This window comes from Aptenodytes patagonicus, chromosome 1 (assembly GCF_965638725.1).
Source record: "Aptenodytes patagonicus chromosome 1, bAptPat1.pri.cur, whole genome shotgun sequence".
NCBI lineage: Eukaryota > Metazoa > Chordata > Aves > Sphenisciformes > Spheniscidae > Aptenodytes > Aptenodytes patagonicus.
Window position 1 is genome coordinate 206,562,324 of NC_134949.1, and position 18,700 is coordinate 206,581,023.

Consider the following 18,700-nt stretch of genomic DNA (forward strand, 5'->3'; position numbering starts at 1 on the left):
CAGGTCTCAGGGGCTTTGGGGTGAGCAGTTCCACTCCTGATGATCACATCGCCTCTTGTCAAACAAAACATCTTCTCAGGGGACTGAGAGTAGTTGTCTCCCCTTGCAGCTCCTGGCAAGAGGAAAATGGACTCACTGGCAGCCAGAGGCTACTGAGTGCCCATAACTGCTCTGGGGCAGTTGGGTAACAAAAGAAAACTGGTATTTTCAAAGCAAAAATAGTGGGCTGCAACACACTGTGGCATGGCTAGCATCCCAGAAGGATGGGCTGCTGGACATCACCAAGGAGAGGGAAGTTAACAGTACTGGTGGCCAGTCTTCAGCGGTGGGGGTAATGCACTGGTGGTAGTAGTGGTGGTGGTGAGAGACCTTGTGTCCTCAGCCCCCAGGAGCTCTCCCCACTTGTAATGGTGACAGCATATGTAGGTATGTCCTCCAGCAGCAAAAAGGGGACAAAGTCCCAGCTGGGGTGGAGCAGTGGGGGGTGGCAGAGCAGTTTCTGAGGGCACCCCAAGACAGCACCATGTGTGTGGTGAGCTCAAAGCCTGCAGGGACAGAGCTGACCAGGCCCCCAAAACACAGACTCCAGTGTTCAACCTTCCCTGATTCCTCTCCTCCATGTGCAATTTCCTGAAAAAGGGTGTATCATTCAAAGTGTTTTTAAATAGGTTACACATTCCTCATCGTTATTTTAATTTTAAAATGTTCTGCAGAACTAATTATTTTTAATGCTGCTTAAAAAAAAAAAAGGTGTGGTAAAATAATATTTTTAACTCTAGCAATTTAAATTGAGAACTCTTATAAAATTACCAACAGTCTTTTGAATTGCAGCTCAGAAAGAGATATTTCCTTTTATGACACTCACTCCCTTCTTTATATAATATTTAACCCATGGAGCTGTAAAGGTTATATGAGCTGCATACTTCAGAAGGTTTATTCCTCATCCAGTTGTTATGACACACAAATAAGTGACCAAGTAAAGCTAAATAAATGAAGCAGGAGAAACACAAGCCAAAGTGAAGTATGGCTTATTCTTAATCCTGCCTCATTTGGGGCACTTCTTTGTGAGAATCCTGAAGTAGCTAGTTATAGAAAACTTATCCCTGGTGCTCATGTGATCAGGTAATGTACTCGATTCACACAAACAGGTAATCCACAGGGCTGCACTCTAGACGGTTAAGTGGCTTTAACGTAAACTCCTATTGCAGAAGGCTGGAAAGCAGATAAAAGCTTCATTTGTCTTCTGAGCCCTCGCCGAAAATCTGCCCGTTATACAGTGCAGACCTGTATGAAGGCTCCTGGTGCCTTTTTGATGTGGGGGACGGTGTACTTTCAGCGAGGAGTGAATAACCGGCGCGGTCCTGGCTCGACTTGTCTGCTCCCCACAGCAGGATCAGACCGTGGGCAGGGGCTTTGCTCTGTTGCCTGGTGTCAGCGAGCTGCAGTGGCCGGTCAACTGGCCCAAAGGCATTGCCATGGGAGGACACGTCCCTTGGTTCACAGATAGAGAGAGCAACAAAGGTTTGTTTATGGCTTCCATGAAAAAGTTTTTTTGTGTAAGGATATTTATCATCTGCTCATGTCATCGTTCCTGGGTTTCTGGTGACAGTTGTGGCATGGACAGCGTACAGAGTCTTTTATCTGTGAATGTTAACATTTCTTTGAAGACTAAGCATGAAATATATTAGAAGAAGTTTACTGATAGAAGAGCTGGAATGACTTCATAAGAGGAGAGGATCACAGAAACAGACACATAACTTTGTGGCCTCTGTTTAGAAAATACAACTATGTTCAAAAGCACAAAACTAAACAAATTTTGCATTTGTTTCAGAGGTCTGAAATTGGGACCCAATCCACCCTCCAGTGAAGCCAGCAGGAGTCTTCCCATTGACTTCAATGAGCTTTTCATCCAGCCTCTGTTTGGTCTTCAGTTCTTTGTGATTAAACTTCTTTCCTTCTTTCCTGATAATGCAGACAAGTTTTGATGAAGTTGGCATGCAGTACATGTCCATCACACCCTGAGACATGAGCTTCTAAAAGGGATGCAGGTATCCAAAGCCACTTCCCTCGGTGCAGAGACAGCTGTCCTTCCTCCCAGGTGGCTGTGGTGTAAAGTGGTGGGATACTGTCAGCCTCTGTATCTCCACTGCCTCCCGCAGCTTCTCATGCTCTTATGGTTCAGGAGAAATTTTATTTCAAATCTTGAATTTTTGCAAGTCTTGTTGATACTTTCTGTTTTCCTTGAATGCCAGCTGTTCTAGGATTAAGTAAGTAAAGCATTTGATTTACAAAAACCACCAGCCTTGAACCCAGAGTTTTGTGTGTATCTTTTAAGTGGTGTGCCACAAACCAATTTACGATTAACGAAGGCCCATGTCATCTAACAAAGCTGAATCTGGCAGTGTGATGTTAATATCTAAAAGCAGATACTGGTAGCTCATGGAGATCCATAAATGCATGTTCAAAATCCATGCTCTGGAAATCCCCTCGTTTTAAAAATTTTTCCTTTCCACTAGGGGTACTTGTTAAGTTTGGGTCAATTTGTGCTGCTGCTGATGCCATTAAAATATTGAAAATGCGTTTCTGAAGGAAGCTAATTCATTACTTTGCAATTCTGAGCTTCTGGAAGCAAAAGCCCACGTGGGCTGCATGCCACTGAGATATACTACACCAGTTCTGCAGTCTTCGAAACCTTCATAATCTTTTGTGTTTGCTGGTAGGGACAGCCCACCCAGCATAAAAAGGCATGCAAACGATTTTAACAGACAAGCATTGTGTTGACCAAGTTTTCCAGCATTAAACTATCCAGAAAGATTTAGACAAATTTTTCCCTATGGTAAAATGCGTATGTTAGTTTAAAGATGAAGAGAAATGAAATGTGTTATTTATAGCCTGAAATAGCCTTAATATTACACACAGGTGTATTTCACTTAATCATTGTTTTGATAAATGCCCACAGTGCTAAACACCTAATGTACAACAGGATGTGGTTCCCACTTAAATTAGCAGATGCTATAATTTTGGATTGTTAATGATGGACCTGTTTGCCAATAAAAACAACTGATGGATCAGCATGTGTGAGCTACTGAACCTCAGCAAAAGCCCAAACTAATGAGAGAGAGAGAAAAATGCTTCAGGTCACAGTCAGCAGATGGGAACTGGCCAGATGTCTGTCTGGGGCAGGGAAAGTGCAGCATGTATTTAAATATATATCTATGTTTTTATATAGCAGCAACCACTGGGAAGTTCAAATACTTGGACTAACCAAAGCAATAGTTTTGAAGTTTACTTTTGCAGTTGGGGTACAAAAATAAATGAAAAAGGTACATCTCTAAATCTGAAACTTCAGCTATCAGATGGCACTGAAATGGTCATTACATGCAATTTAGAACACAAGAAACAAACTCAAAATGTTGCAAGTCAGATGAAAGCTGCATTAGGTGATTTTGGCAACATAAGATGCCATCTGTGAGCAGCTGAAAATAAAATTGCGTTTTAATTTTCTCTTATATTTTTATTAAGCAAGACATGCTATAAAATGTAACATCTAAACAACATTTTTTGCAAAACTGTGTGACACATGCAAACGAATGGAGAATATTAGCTAAAAAAGATTAAATCATGCCATTTCTAGTAAAGAACCAAGTTATACAGTTACATATTAAAAGCTAAGCTAGCTAATTTCCTAAACATGCAGGCAGTAAATGTATGATTGAAAATGTCAGGATTTTTTTAATCACATGCTACTGCAAAATTACACATATCATATATCTCTGAGTAAAATAAATAAAACCTGCTTATTTTTCACTGAAACAACTTGCACTTCTGCCCAGATTCAGCAACCTGGTCACACTGTCTCTAAGAGATTTATTCATCAGCTAAAAGATACACAGGTGCTTAAGTGCCTGACTGGACTGGGGCCTATAAGACAAAATTCATTATGGGTAGAAATGCAATTTGTTCATGGATTCAAGCAATCTGAGCATTTCATTTAACTCCTCTATAAATGGAATTTCCCTGTACGCAGTTCACAGCAAGCATATTTTTCCACAGGGATCGGATCCAGACCTCACTGGAGTCAATGACCATCTTCCCACTCGCTTTGGTGGGTTCTGGATCTGTCCCCAGCTGTGAGCAGGGTACGTCTGCCTGCCAGCGCCAGCCCTGTGCTTCCCCCTAAGTCAGGGTGTTCTTGGCTGATGGGTGCTTCACCGTTACGTTGAGGGAGCCATAGTACTCAAGAAGGAAGTTGCCATGAGGAAAACAGTTGTGTTGTGCTTTTTGATGTCAACATTAAACAAGAAATACAGGAATTTTCCTTTGGAGAAACCCCCCTAACCCTTTAGGACATTTGGGTGTAGAAAGGCCCCAGCAAGGGCAAGATGCAGCGGGAGACAAATGGGGGCATTTTTGCCAAAACTCATCTCCTGCTGTTGCACCTGGAAAATGGGCTCAGATATACCATAGCAGTGGCAAGAAAATGCTGATAGCAAGTAGGGACAGTGCTGGAGGGCAAGGGGAAGGAGGAAAATGGGAGATACCTGGCTGCCAATGTCTTCCTTGGCTGGTGCAAACAATGTTGGATGCAGTATGACACAGATACACCCACACTGGGGGAAGAAGATTGTTGTCAGACAAACACCCGTTTCTGGGGCTTTTCTCCTGCTTTTACACCCTCTTTGCCCAGGCAACATCCTTTTTATTCAAGAGCTACAGCTAAGACAGCTGTAGGACAGGAGCCTGTATATTGTCTTTCAAAAAGTTTCAGGGAAAAAAAAAAGCCAGAATCCTATAGCGTCTGTCGTGGTGTGTGTGCTTTGTATCATGCACGATATTGTGTCTAAAATATACGCCACTCACTCAAAATGTTGGAAAGAAAGGTAGAGGTTATTCAAGCACAAGAGAGCTCCTGTTTGATGGTTTGACTGAACAACAATAGAAATCTGCACCTGCACAAGTTTCTGCCAAAACTGATCTCACACAACTGTTGATCTTGATTAAATTCATTAGACTGGGAGAGATGGATTTCTATACATCTTATTGTGCGTGTTTTATGGGTTATGCTCCTGGGTGGAATATAAGGTGGTTTTTGTTCAGGAGACAGTAGGAAAATCATGCTGAGACCCAGGCCTGCTTTAGAATTCAACAGATTCAGCAAAAACTTTGGCCAGGACTTATTTTGGACTTCAGTAAAACTCTATTATAAGAGTTTCCTTAAGTTTAAAGGAACTGTCTGAGAGTTTGTATATATTATAAATCCTATTCTGTACAGATTTTGCCTGCAGTAGCAAAGCAGCAACATTTTTCAACGATTCTGGCTTAAGTTATAAAGCTCTATCCTGGAGCGATGAAATTAGAAAAATATTTTACAAAACCAGAACACAGGTCACATATTTGCAATATCTTTCTTTAGCGTTAGCCCTCTTTGAAAGAAGTTTTATGTCACAGCTGCACAGCACACATTGACTGGTTGCATCCAAAATATGGAAAATAAATCACAGGTTTGTCCACACATTTGACAACGTAAGGAAAACAAACAGGCTTTCCTTGCTGATACTTATTCCTCCCTTCTACCTATGCTGTGGGGATGTGTCTTTGTATATGTATACACAGACATACAGAAACATACATATTTAATATCTGCTTTTTCACTTTCCTTTGATTTACTGTTGTGCAAACAAAAGGCTTGAGACCTGATTATAATCTTACTAAGTTAATCAGGCTATTTATGTCAGTAATTAATCAATGTTGCATGTAAAGGCTCACAACCTGCCCCAAGGTACATAATTTACCCTTGCCTTTCACTTTGCATCATCATTTGCATCAGTACAAAGGGAGTACAAATACGTGTGCTGCTGTATTCTCTGTTCACCCTTCACTCATTTTGCGCAGAGGCATATGACAACTGAAATCTGTGGTCAGTAAAAAGATGAAACTGAAATAAAATAGCAGCATAAGGAATTTGGCGTTGTCTGATGTGAAATGGGATGGTGGCTTTGCCCATGTCCTGGTGAACAGAATCCCCATCCCACCAAGCTCCCCTGCCAGAGGAGCACCAGGCAGTGCTCCTGTCAGCAGATGCGTCAAAAAGAATGGGAATGGGAGACTCCGAAGCATGAGCTCCCCTCTTACCCGCATGGCTCACAGCTGTGTACTGCCAGAGATAAAGGTCTACAGCAGCACATCTTTTGGAGAGCTCTGCCTTGTTGCAACTATGCTGAGGTGCATCTATGGAGAAACAAAACAGCTCGCCAGGGTTGATATTCTGGCACTGAGATACATGGACACATTTTGTGTGTGTGCCTAAGTGTGCATATGTTTGTGTACACTTGGGTGTAGGCTTACAGAGCTAGAAACAAGAAGATGTCAGAACAGCAGGTAAACAGAGTACATTGTTGAATGTATAGCTTAGAGCTGCCCTGAGCTCACAGCAAACTGTTTATAAAGGAATTATTTTAATGTAATGCAACCCTCTCTGAGATAAAACATGGGTATTGTTTGAGAAGAAGCAATGACATTATTCAACATTCCATACCAAGACAGTACCTTCCTGCTATATCAATGTCTTTCAAAGCAGGATTAATTAAGTCCATTCAAACTGAAATTTAGGCAGAGTGGGTTACGTGAAAAGGAATAAGATCTGTAGTGAACCTACATTTCTTTAAAGGATGTGGGATCAGTATTAGTCTAAATGGAGTTACTAGGTTCTTGGGTTTTGCAAAATTTAAGAAATTGGTGAATACATTGTTTAAAAAGAACTGTTTCCTGCTAATGTTTTTATGGCAGATTCAGGAAGAGAACACAAAATTAAGTGTTTGCAAGAAAAAGTGTGAAAACATTTTAGTCCTGACACATCAAGGGGGTCAGCTGACCAGAGGACTTGAAATACCACAGGACTAGACAAAATTAGGGCACCTTTAAAAAACAAATGTGAAAAGTGGCAAAATCATTTTCACATATACTGACACTGAGGACTTGTGCCTGATTTTAAGAAGAACTTAAAAGAAAAATTTAAGAAAAAACCCTGCCAGCTTAACCCTTTAATCCTCAGTATGTTGCCTAATTTTTTTGTCCACTTCAGATCTGTCCTTTCCTCCTATTGCTGCCTGCCACTGGATAGAAACATCTTTCAGGCTCTTGAATTGAGAATTATTATCCAGCTACTCAAACCCTGCTTTGCTATGGCCTTTTCTAAGGCAGGATCTAAAGTAATTTCTGAAATGAATAATTGTACATCCAGATGAAAATGTCTTTGCTACATTCTGTTATTCTTAGCTAAAGATGGAATGAATAACCCTGAAGTGGTGCTCCTTTCTCCTCACTTAATACAGAGAGACTTACACAACTGTAAGTACATGAGGTACTTAACTTTCAGACAGCGAAAGCAGGTGAGATAAATCCTATATTGTTACGCACTGAATTACGTTGACTGGGCTGCACCTGATCAGGCATTCAAGAAAGGCTTCACGCCAAACCTTAATGTACTCTCTGGGAAACATGAGGAGATTGGGGACAAGAGAATTGACTTGGGATTATTTTGGGATCCTTCCAGATAGATGAGGAGGACCATCCCCTGGGCACATCTGATCCCAGAAGAGACCACAGGACTGTGCGCAACACCCTTGAGCAGAGGAATCAGAGGCAGCTGAGAGCAGTCCAAGGGGCAATGGGCATGAAAACATCCTCTCATTTTATTCAGAGACAAAACTTCCACTGACTCCAGTCATGTAGTTTTATCCATTTGGAAGAGACCATCCAGCAGTGACACCCACGCTGTGGTTACTATGGGGGTATGGAAAATCAACATATTCTCAAAGCAATTTCCATATTCTTAGCATACAGCCCGTGCACTGAGCCCTTATTTGGGTCAATGAGAGTTTCTCATGCAGAACGAGCACAAAAACATGCACAGCCTGTGCCTGAGAGGGGGCATATGCCTGCAATAGCTAAATATTTTAACGGGAGAAACACACTCTAAATAAGGAGCTAACTGCATAAGCCTAGGCAGGTTTTATTGAGGACATTAATTTACACAAGCTGTATGATTGTGTTCTCATGAAATCTGCCATGCATAATTACTAAAGATGCTAATAAATAGTCAGCAAATCAGAACAGCTGCTTATGATGATATCCAGCTTTTCTAAGAAAAGCCAGACTTTAACCTCACCACCATTAATACTGTGAAACATACTCTGGCCAGTGCATGTGATGGGATACCCTAAATAGATGAATATCCATTGCACTCCCCGTCCTGGATAGTGCCAAAAGGCCTAAGGTTGGCATTTTCTTTGATGTGGACCCTCCAGCATAATTGCCTTTAGTTGAAAAAATAAAACCCAAAGCAAATCCCTACAAATGATGCAAAGGGAGGAAGGGTTTATGTTTTCCTTTGAAGTCAAGTGAGATGTTCAGATACAGAGATTGATGCTGCTTGAGAATGTGGCTAGTATGTAGCTGCAGTCAGTTTTCACCACTTCTTTGATAAGAGTGATCCGTTAAGCTTATATTAAAACCACAGTTGTGCACACAGAAATTATTCCTTTTTCTGTATATGATATCAAAATGTTTTCATACCTTATGTAGCTAAAAGCCACCTCTCTTCCGTTCACCTTTTGCCAGTTTCAGCTAGCAGTTTTGGAAGTCAGTCCAGCAAACCATCTGTGTTCTGTCTGTATTGCAAAGGCCAGCAGACCCACTCTCTGCGTTTCTTGTTTTATTAATTACTGATGTATTTATTCTGAATTTCCTCCCATCCAATCACATTTCTGCAGAGCTCTCTGTGTCCATGCTTAGCATGCTAATGAAGTGTGGCTACTCAGAGGCTGTTCAGGAAGTTCTGCTTGTCAATATACATTATGTGTCATAAACCTGCTAGTTTGGAGCAGAACCAAAACTGGGGATAAAGTATTGTTATGGCTGGCTGGCAGCTTGGCACCTGGAGAGGACTTAAATTTCCTCAGCATATAAGGACTGACATTAAGTTCATGGACTAACATTCACATAAGCATCATACAGAGCTCTCCCTGGCTGGATGTATCATCCAACCTCTTTTGACAGGTTGTCTTTCCCAATAGCTGCTTTCCACGTTCAGCTCACAGAACCAAGAGCCTCCACTTCCCTTAATGTTATTGCTGCTATATGTTAATTTCCTCTACACCTAAAAATAGGTCTGATGTATTGTCTGTTGAGTGTTTATTCCTCTCCACTAGCTAATACAGAAATCTTAGATCTGATATAGATGTCTGTATTGTACAAGACAAATTCCATCTCCTTAGACTAAGAAATATTTAATTACATATACAAGGCAAAACACACCCAACAGGACCATTTATTTGATCCGTTGGAGATCCGGGTGAGAGCTTTTGGTCTGATTCAGCCAGCTGGGGCTGTGGTGCTGGGTGTCCCAAATGCTAGGAGAAAGCCCTACCCATTGGGCATTGCCCACCCTGGCAAGCTCTCCCTGCTGTCCTGTGTAACCATTCAGTCCCAAGAAAATACCATCAAGGACACCACAGGGAAGTCCCCAACCAATTCTACCCCCTGAGTGACCCATGCCATAACCTTTCTGTGCAATTCCCTCTATCCTACTAAAGTGAGTGACTGGCCAAACTGCCTCTCCTCTCAGGACTGTGCCCATTGCTCCAGACCGTTTACAGACCCTTATATTACCTCCTTTCTCTCACTGACATTAGCTTCAGCAGAGGCTTTGTCATGGTCAAAACCGAGCTGCTCTTTTTTTTGGCAACTGCCTCTCCAAGGCACAGAAAACCCCAGCCCCACCAAATGTGCCTGTGGCGGTCCCACCCCACCACTGGCAGGCTCCAGTCTCCAGACACGACCCACAGGAGGTGGCTGCCAGCTCCACAGCCACCCTTTTGGGAACACCAAGATCCCCTTGAAAAAACCCCAATCCCTAAATCTCAGAGATGACAGATTGGGCCAATTAGCTGTGAGAGTATCCAGCCTCCTTTGTAACCGACAATAGCAGCATCAGGTTTGGAGGTAACAGCAGACTCCTTTGATAAAGGCCTCTTCCAAATGCCAGCCTGTCACTTCCTGGCGGGAGAAGGACTGAAAGCATTTCAAGGGAAGAAAAGCAGCAGTGGGCAAGTTACATACCTCAGGAAGCTTATTATAAGATACTGCTTTTATAGTGTAGCATTTTATTGTTTGTGTTTATATATAAATCCAGAAAGGTAAACCCCTGCATTGCAGCATTTGACCTTAAAAATGCAATTTTCTCTTTCCCTCTAGCAGCTCAACTTGTACCTAACGATCCACTGAAAAAGCCACAGGAACATTTTTTATTTGAAAGAGCACTTCACATTTTTCCCTGGATGACAATTAGAATTATGAGTCCCTTCGACTTAGAATTAGATAGGTTAAGTGACAAATACAAATGTGGACCTGTCTTTTCCCCAGATTGGTAGGTGTTTTCCCTTTTTATCTCAGTTTCCTATTTTTTTTTTTGATACTTAGACTATAAATATTCTGAATCTGCTCTTCAATATATCACAGCATATCACAGCATTCCAGCACTGCAGATGCAATCACCTGTGAAGAGTTAATAAAAAATGAAATCCCAATTTCACAGAAATCTTATCTGCAAAAATAAAATTTATTTTGTCTGTTCTGTTTTGTCTCACTTTTTGTTTTTTCAAGGGCTCCAAAATATTTTCAGATGTCAGAATCTGCATTACATTTTTCATTTTAAAATCTGGAGAGAAATTATGAAAAATAAAATACATTTGTCACCATATTCCCACCTAAATACTGCTTAAAACTTTCCAAATGTTGAAAAACAAGACAGGCAGTATCTTTTTTTTCTTCTTAAATCTGTGCTGACTGCTGAGAATGTTATCAAGGATCGATGTGAAGAATGATTAGACTGAAAAGCTTCATGGTTTCCACCCATGGACTGAAAAGAAATAAAGCAAAGAGGCTCGCTATTTCTCTTCCCACATCCATCATAGTGATTACTGTACTCTGAAAATTGGACAGCCATGCCAAAGTACAAAGTTTCTTTTTTTTAACCCCTCTTCATATTATATGAGATTTTATGTCATCCCCGAATAGGACTAAAAAGAACCAACACAAAGAAATTGTTCATTATAAAGACTATGAGAATAAATTTTACTGTGAAATCAGTAACTTCTTTGTTTGTTTGTTTGTTTTATGAAAAAGCAGGCAGACAGAATATCAAAGGACATAGAAAGCAACGTGGAAGCCCATGGGGAAGCTGAGAACAAAATATTACAGGGAAGTAATTTGATTCAAAAGCAAAAGTCTCAAAATGACGCATGGATCATAGAATGAAATGACACTTTGGAAAAAAATGAAACCCATGATTTTATCTGGATCCACTAGAAGGAATTTTTAGTGGAACTAGAATGATTTTGTGCTTTTCTTTAAATTGACAAGATAGAATTACTAGTTTAAAAAATGTCAGCGTTTTGTGGCCACTTCTATCACTGAGTCCTTATCTCCAGACGTGGAAGCACACCCACCTTCACTACTATGTGTGTGCTTTCCTACTTCACCTCCCATGGGGCAAGCTCTCCTGCACTATCTTAAAGTAAATATTAGTTAAGTTTATGAGGCTGTTTATTTCATGGTAACTTGTGAATGATTAGTCAATGAAAAATCACTGCCTAAAGAAAGCAGGTGACTGTTGAATGAGTTGAAAAACTGTGGCCAGGAAAGTTTAATACATCTAGAAGTCAAAAGAGTAATGATCAAAACCTGGTGTTCTCCATAGTCTTGTAATTTACCCCATGTTCTGTCTCCCAGACACCCTGCCCTGCTTTTATGTAGGCACACAAGCATACAGATTTTTCTTGCTGAGGTGTGAATTCAGGTATTTTCTGCCTTGTGTTAGATAAATCTAGAAATCCTAATCTTCCTTGTCTTCTCTGGTAAACCCATGCTGCTTAAAATACTAGCTCCGTACACTGTCTGAATTCTCTCATAAATCTTGTGGTGCCAGAAAATAGCTAGAGATACTTCTTGTACCACAATCTGAATGAATAAAGTTTGTTCAAAATTTGAAAAATTAATTAGAATGTACTTTCTGAGATTATATTAAAAATGCAGAGCTATTTTTAAAAAATATGAAGCCACAAAATACCAGTATGTAACTGTGCTTCAATTTTAAAATACTTTTTAAATAGTAAAGAATCCCATGCTTCATGAGCTAGAATAGTGCCAAGTGAACGTTAAAATCAAAAGCAGCCCTGCAGAAACTTCTGTAATTAGCAAATTAGGAGTCTGCAGCTACTGACCAATAATTTGACAGTTACTGTTGCTGCCATGAGATATTTGCAAAGCAAAACTTTGAAAAAGCTGGTGAGCCAGCTCCAGTTTCTACTTATGATGATTATACCACTCCACATTTTGAGTCCATTTCACGACATGCTTTACTTACTAATTAGTGACTTGTCACAAAGTGGTATTTCCAAATGAATCAAATATTACCATTCCATAGGTATCAACACTGAGGAACACAGCAGCTAAGACTAAATTTTACAAACATGAGTGCTTTAGCTGTGTCATTCCACAAACTTTTTTTTTTTTCTTTTTTTAACTGAGAGGAAAAGAAAAAATCTAGTTCACTCATTCGTCTGGTGGTTTAACTTGGGCCAATCAAGATAACTTGTATTCTGAGTAAGGGATTTAATGCTTTAAATATTTTTTCAGAAAACAGATCCATCTACCTTCTCCACTAATAACCTCTGCTCTCGTGGAGGCAATGGATATGGGCTGCGTGTGCCTCGAAGGAGCGCAGAAGCACATTTCCTTCATGGCGTGAAGTTTATCTCCAGGGAGAGTGAAACAAGTGAGGCCAGGGATGGAGTGTCTGCCCACTGTCCCAAACTCTTCTTCTCATTCCCAAATACAACAGGACACAAAAAGTCCAAGGGCTGAGGGGCTCATGGCATAGCAGGGGGGTAACCTTGTAGCACCACAGTTTCACCGTGGTCTTCCCTTTCTGTCCCTGGAGCCAGGGAGTTCTCTGGTATTAATTAAGCATACTATGGTCATATATAGGAGCTCCAAGCAGAAATCAATCTCTACTGTCCTACACACATGTAAGAAAACATGGTTTCCAACCCTGCAGAGAGAGACAGCTTTTCATCTAAATAGGACTGTCCGCTCTGGCAGGCCATGAGTTATAGTCTTACAAAGCCCATTGACTTTGCATGTGCCTTTGTCACAGTTTTGCTCTCTGGGACCCCTCCACTGAAGAGGTGCATGCTGAAGAAATTGAGGCAGACTAAGATTTTAGTTTTAAATTATCCTCCTTCTAGTGAGCGGACTGTAAATTACTGCTTTGCCATGTGGTGGAGCTGGTAGACAACAGTTCCCAAATTTCATTTTTGTCGCTGTGGAGGTTGTTGCTATGTTTGGAATCTTTCTTTTTTAACAGTTTTCACAACTATGTTTAGTCTGGTAAACTACCTATAAAACTTAATCTTTGCTTTTGTATTTATATCATAAACCCTCAACACTGAGGAAAACTTCAAAGCTTGATTTTTGGAGTGAGAACTGCCAAGTCTGACAGCAACTTTCCACACCAATGCTTAATGACAACTCATCTATTATTCCATGAAAAGCAATGCCTCTGAAGGGATCTGTAGATCTCATTTTTCAACTTCTAGACGACAGAGGAACTTCTAGACCACCGCCAAGGACGGTCATCTAGAGCAATGCACACAGCATAGGTAGAGCTGGAAACACATCCCAGAAATAAAATGTTGTACAGTGTTTTGTGTCTCAGTAAAATTCCTCATTTTCAGCACATGAGAAGGTTTCATGGATATCGAGTGGATCTAGAGTGGATCAACTGAATGTTGTGTTCTTAAAGTAGCCAGTACCTCAGTGATGTGCCAGTGTGGAGACATGTCCCGGGGTTCTTCAGTTCTGCTCAGCTTTGCAAGGCTCAGACCCAGGTGCTCACAGTGATTTAGGACAGTGGTTTCGAAAGTCCCTGTAGGTTTCTGCCTGCAACTTTTCATATAAATCTTTCCAAATTTGGTCCTAAATGCATAAGAAGTACCGCAGAGAGAAAAAGGTCCTGTGATTAAAATAGCACAGTATAATTCAGAATTACTAATTATATTCTCTGCATTCCCATTAACCATCCGTGTTGCCTAAAGCAAGTGATGTAAATTCACTATGCCTCAGTTTACTCCTCTGTAACACTGGCATAATATTTGCCTCTATTATAGCACTACATGTGTAAAAATTCATTTGAAATTCTCAGATAAAAAGTACTTTGAAACTCTATGGTAGTATGGTCATTATTACTTTCAGTCTTCACCTCATGTTATTTTCTAAACTATTTATTATTTTACACTTCTCCCACCTCTCAATACAGTAGTCAACTGTTTCATTCCTGAGAAACTGCATTTTAGAGCATTTCATAGAGGTGTTGGTGGCATATAGTCAAATTCCAGTATGACCAGTTTGCCAGCTGAAATTCTCCCAATAGTTTAAAGTGGATTAAGTATTTTTCTCTTCCTTTAATGTGTTCGGCAAGGTTATCCACTATGAAATACCCTTTGCATTTCATTCCTATGTAGCTGTGCAGTAGTGAACCAAGTTTATGTTTCTGACTGTTTTGACTACAAAGTAGTTTGAATTATTTGGGGAAATGCAAGACAAAATTAATAATGCTGACACTGTGTATAAAATACCAGTGTTTGAAACCACACTTGTGAATAACTGTTTTATTTCAGATTTCTTATGGGCTGATCCTTGCACATTAAAAGAAGACTTATATCCTGTCCAGTCTCATGTGTGCATTTTAAATTATGGAATGAAACAGAAATTCACCTATTTCTTTTCCTTTCCTGCATTCCCATAGCTTGAAAATAGTCCCATTTGTTTAAAAAAGACATTATGCACAGTTTATAATGTGGATTGACTCAAACAATGAGAATCTGTTGGATGCTAGATTTGTTTGGGCTATTACAGAATGCTCTTTCAAAGCTTATTAAGACGAGTGCACACAGCTATGTTAACTTTTAATGTGTCACTTAAATTTTTGTGTCTGGAGAAGAACAGGGTACTTACTTACTTACATTTAAAAATCCCCAGACAAAACCATACCACAAAACCCAGCAATGCTCCATGTCTAGTTGTGGTTAGTTGTAAGATAAATGATGAGAGCAAAATTCAGATTTAAAACTGAAGTTTGAGTTTGAACTATCAAGGAGTTCATTTGGGTCTGGAAGTACTAGCTGATCTCATGTTTACATAAACTGCAATGACAAAGTATATCTGTGGATTAAAGAATGAGGGCCAGATTTTCAGCTAGTGCAAATTGCGGTAGGTCCAGTGAACCCAACAGAAATAAATTGATTTATGCCTCTTATAACAAAGAAATTATTTGCATAATTTGTTTAGAGAAAAAAAGACTTTTAAAACTCTTCACACATACATTTGCATGGATTCAATTGTAACACAAATGTTTAAAAACTGTGGATAGTAGCTTCAAGGTCACCTTTGAAAATGTGTTTACTGTGTATGAATCAACCATGTGTAAAATGAGGACATATTCTTACTGTATAAGAACACATTGCAGTAAGCTGCACATTTCTCTACCACTTTGATATACATTTAAATGGCTTCATCCCAACATGACCTTGAGAGGTTAATTTAAAATAAGACTTGATTTTTTTTTTTTTTTGCTATTTGCTTTAAAAAAAGGGTTTATGTAGGACATGTTGTTCACTTGACGTTAAATCTCATCTTACAAGGGTGTTCTGGAATGTGTTGGAATAAATCTCAACAGTCATATTCCCTGAATAATAGCTAAATGTTTGTGAGTGCAATAGGAGGTATAGCTCAAAATCTTTCATGACTAGAAAAAGCAGTGTTATTTTAAGACTCAGATACTTAGCGCTTTCCTGTTTTCTTTCAGCATTGTATCAGTAGGTACATTCTTTAAAAGCAATCACATCTTGGTTTCTTTAGTCTGCAGAAACCCCATCTGTGTATGCTTCTGATAGAAACCAGATTCTGCACGGTGGAATCCACTGGAGCAATGTATCTGCAGCTCGTTTGTGCATATTCTCCACCTCATTTACATATAAATTACATAACGTACGGCATAGGGACTGCTTTGTCCCCTCAATGGGGAGGTCATTCTGGGAAAAGGGAGTGCAGTGGTGAAACCTGCCCCTGGCCCATGCCCTTCCCGGGGAGGCACGGGATGCCCATCAACCCCCAAAGCGAGCAGGATCTGCAGAGGTAGGCTTGGCACCAGCTCAGCAGGCAGCGGTGCCCATCTGGGGTTTTCCCTAGGACGTGTGCGTTGGCGGCTGGTGCGGGATGTGGACAGAGGTGCAGCCTGGCTGGGAAGGCAGCAGCCACCGCCCGCTGTTGTTCAGGCATGAATTCCTCAGCTGGCACAGTTGCCCTAAAGCCCTTTATATCTGTTTGATCCCCATCTCTCTTCTTAGCTTTAAAAGTACTTCCTTGAGTGGTGTAATCATGGGGCAATTTTCCTCTCATGCCAAGTTTAGATATTGTGTATACTACTTATATGTTGACTTGGGTGACATTGTTTCCCAGTTCCCAGTGAGATAGGGATCAGACCACCTCTGTGCAGCTCAAAGACCAAAGCGTTGCACCAGACAGCACGAGATTTCTTCAGAACATTTTGGAAGTGGAAATTGAAGTCATTTGAGGATTAGCATTTTGTTAGATGGGGAGATGAACCCCAAAACACAACATCCTGAAATTGCTCAGCTGTTGTTCATCGCTGAAGGTTTGAAGGCAGAGATTGCAATCTGTTCGTGCTCTATCTGCCTGCCGTACAGTTTGCAGAACAACAAGCAAGACAGGTCAGCACTGGCCCCCCTTTTCTCTGTCTGTGTAACCTGGTATTAGTGAAAGAAAGCAAAAAGGTTTGAAATCCTACCTGAAGCGGATACTGGTTACTTAAGTCAGCATTATGTTCAATAACAACAGACACAGCTGTCTTGACCACACACAGACCATTTTAGCAATTGCCAAAGTGCAACACTCATTATGCAGCCAAGTCTTAAATTATGGTAAGCAATGAAATAACCAAAGATGTTTTAAAAGAAAGCACATCAGTTCCATTAATATGAAATTCACCTTTCAGATAATTCTTGACTTGTAACAAATGTACGTTTGCCAGTTTTGTGAGCAACAAGACTACGGAAAGTAAAAATTACTTCATAAAAATAAGCTAGCCAGGATTTTACATGAACGGGACTTAATGACTATGCAATTATAATTTCTAAGTGCATGTAATTATTAAAATAGAAACAGGCACACAGTCTTCTGTTTTCTGTAGCTTTTCCTAGGCTTCTTTTTTTTTTTTAAATCAGAGTTACAATGAAAATGCATACCAATCACAAGGCTTAGAGGGATGACAAATTTAGGATTCAGTTCAGCAAAGAACTTAAACATATGCGTATAATTGAGCATGGACTTAAGCTCTTTGCTGAGTTTCAACCCTAAGAAATGTACACAGGCCTTTCCAGGGAATTTTGTTTTTTTCAAATATTTTGAGCTTGGCAAGGAAAGGACAATTTTGGATTTGCCCAAGCTGTTTTAATTGCATGTAGTTTTGCCATCTAGGCTTTTGGGGCAAAGAGGGAGAAGTTATTTTCCAGGTTCCTTCTACTCAGACTCCTACTTTAAACTGCAATAACAGTTTCTTGTTGGCCATTAAAATTCAGAGTCTTGGGGATAAAATGGAGGCTAAAACATCGCACAAGGCCACATCACTACCAAAGAAATAAATGAGAGAGAGAATTGCGATTCAGTGATTTCACAGAAGCGTATGAAAGCCATGTGCTGTTTAACCTTGTCCAAGCACCTGGAAGCACACAAGACCCTAACTGTTTCTCTAAATCTGACTTTCCTCTCCCTGCAGCCCTTACAATTCTCTCCTTCAAGGTAGATCCAGAAGCTACATAGCATCAAAGGAATAGCATCCAATCTCTGTCTGCATATGAAGGATATTGTAACTTCTGCTTCACTTCGTACCATCAACAGAAAGTCCTACCTGCCCTGTTCCTACCTGCACACCTGCACTAGTCTTATCTGTCAATATTAAGCACAAAGCATGGTCTAACAGCCCATGGGGGAAGGCATACTTCACCAAAGTGGGCCAAGTTTGGCTTCTGCCTGCAGCCACTGAATGGAATGAAAATGCAGCAAAGGAATAGTTCATATTTTGAGGTCAGTAATTTTCCCCCTCTCATTCTGGACTTCCCATAGGTAGCAGCACAGTGCCAGGATGGAAGTAGATGGCAGCTGTAGAAAGACTTTGGCTGCCTCTCAAGTGTTGCCTTGGCTTGGGACTATCTAAGAAGAAAAAAGGAGATGCTTTTGCAGTGGCATGAACTGGGTCATGGATGAATCCCTCCTTTTTGCCCACAGAGATGAGCTGTAGGTGCATCCTGCATGGTGGACAGTACTTCACCAGCATTGCTGGGGACAGACAAAGTCAAAGAGTTTATTAAGCTTCTCTGTAGCCCTGCTCACCTTGAAAAGGGGCAGTTACTCCTCACTGCTATGTCCCTCTTTCATTATCTTTTAAAGTCTGCATAATTAATTTCCATTATTGTTTCCCCCCAAAAAAGTAGATTTACTTCTTTTTTAAATAAAATTTTCTTTAATAAAAAGCAGTACCACAAAACACATCATCCCATCAATA

At 40.4% G+C, this 18,700-nt stretch overlaps 1 long non-coding RNA gene across 2 annotated transcripts; it reads left to right on the forward strand.

Annotated features, from left to right (window-relative positions):
- The first annotated feature begins 1,058 nt into the window (after nucleotides 1-1,058).
- On the forward strand, nucleotides 1,059-2,579 carry LOC143155374 (uncharacterized). Of its 2 annotated transcripts, XR_012994414.1 has the most exons (3): nucleotides 1,059-1,122; nucleotides 1,209-1,521; nucleotides 1,832-2,579. It is a non-coding gene; the product is annotated as an uncharacterized LOC143155374 (long non-coding RNA). The 2 variants fall into 2 exon arrangements; XR_012994409.1 differs by having other exon boundaries at nucleotides 1,066-1,521.
- The last annotated feature ends 16,121 nt before the right edge of the window (nucleotides 2,580-18,700 follow it).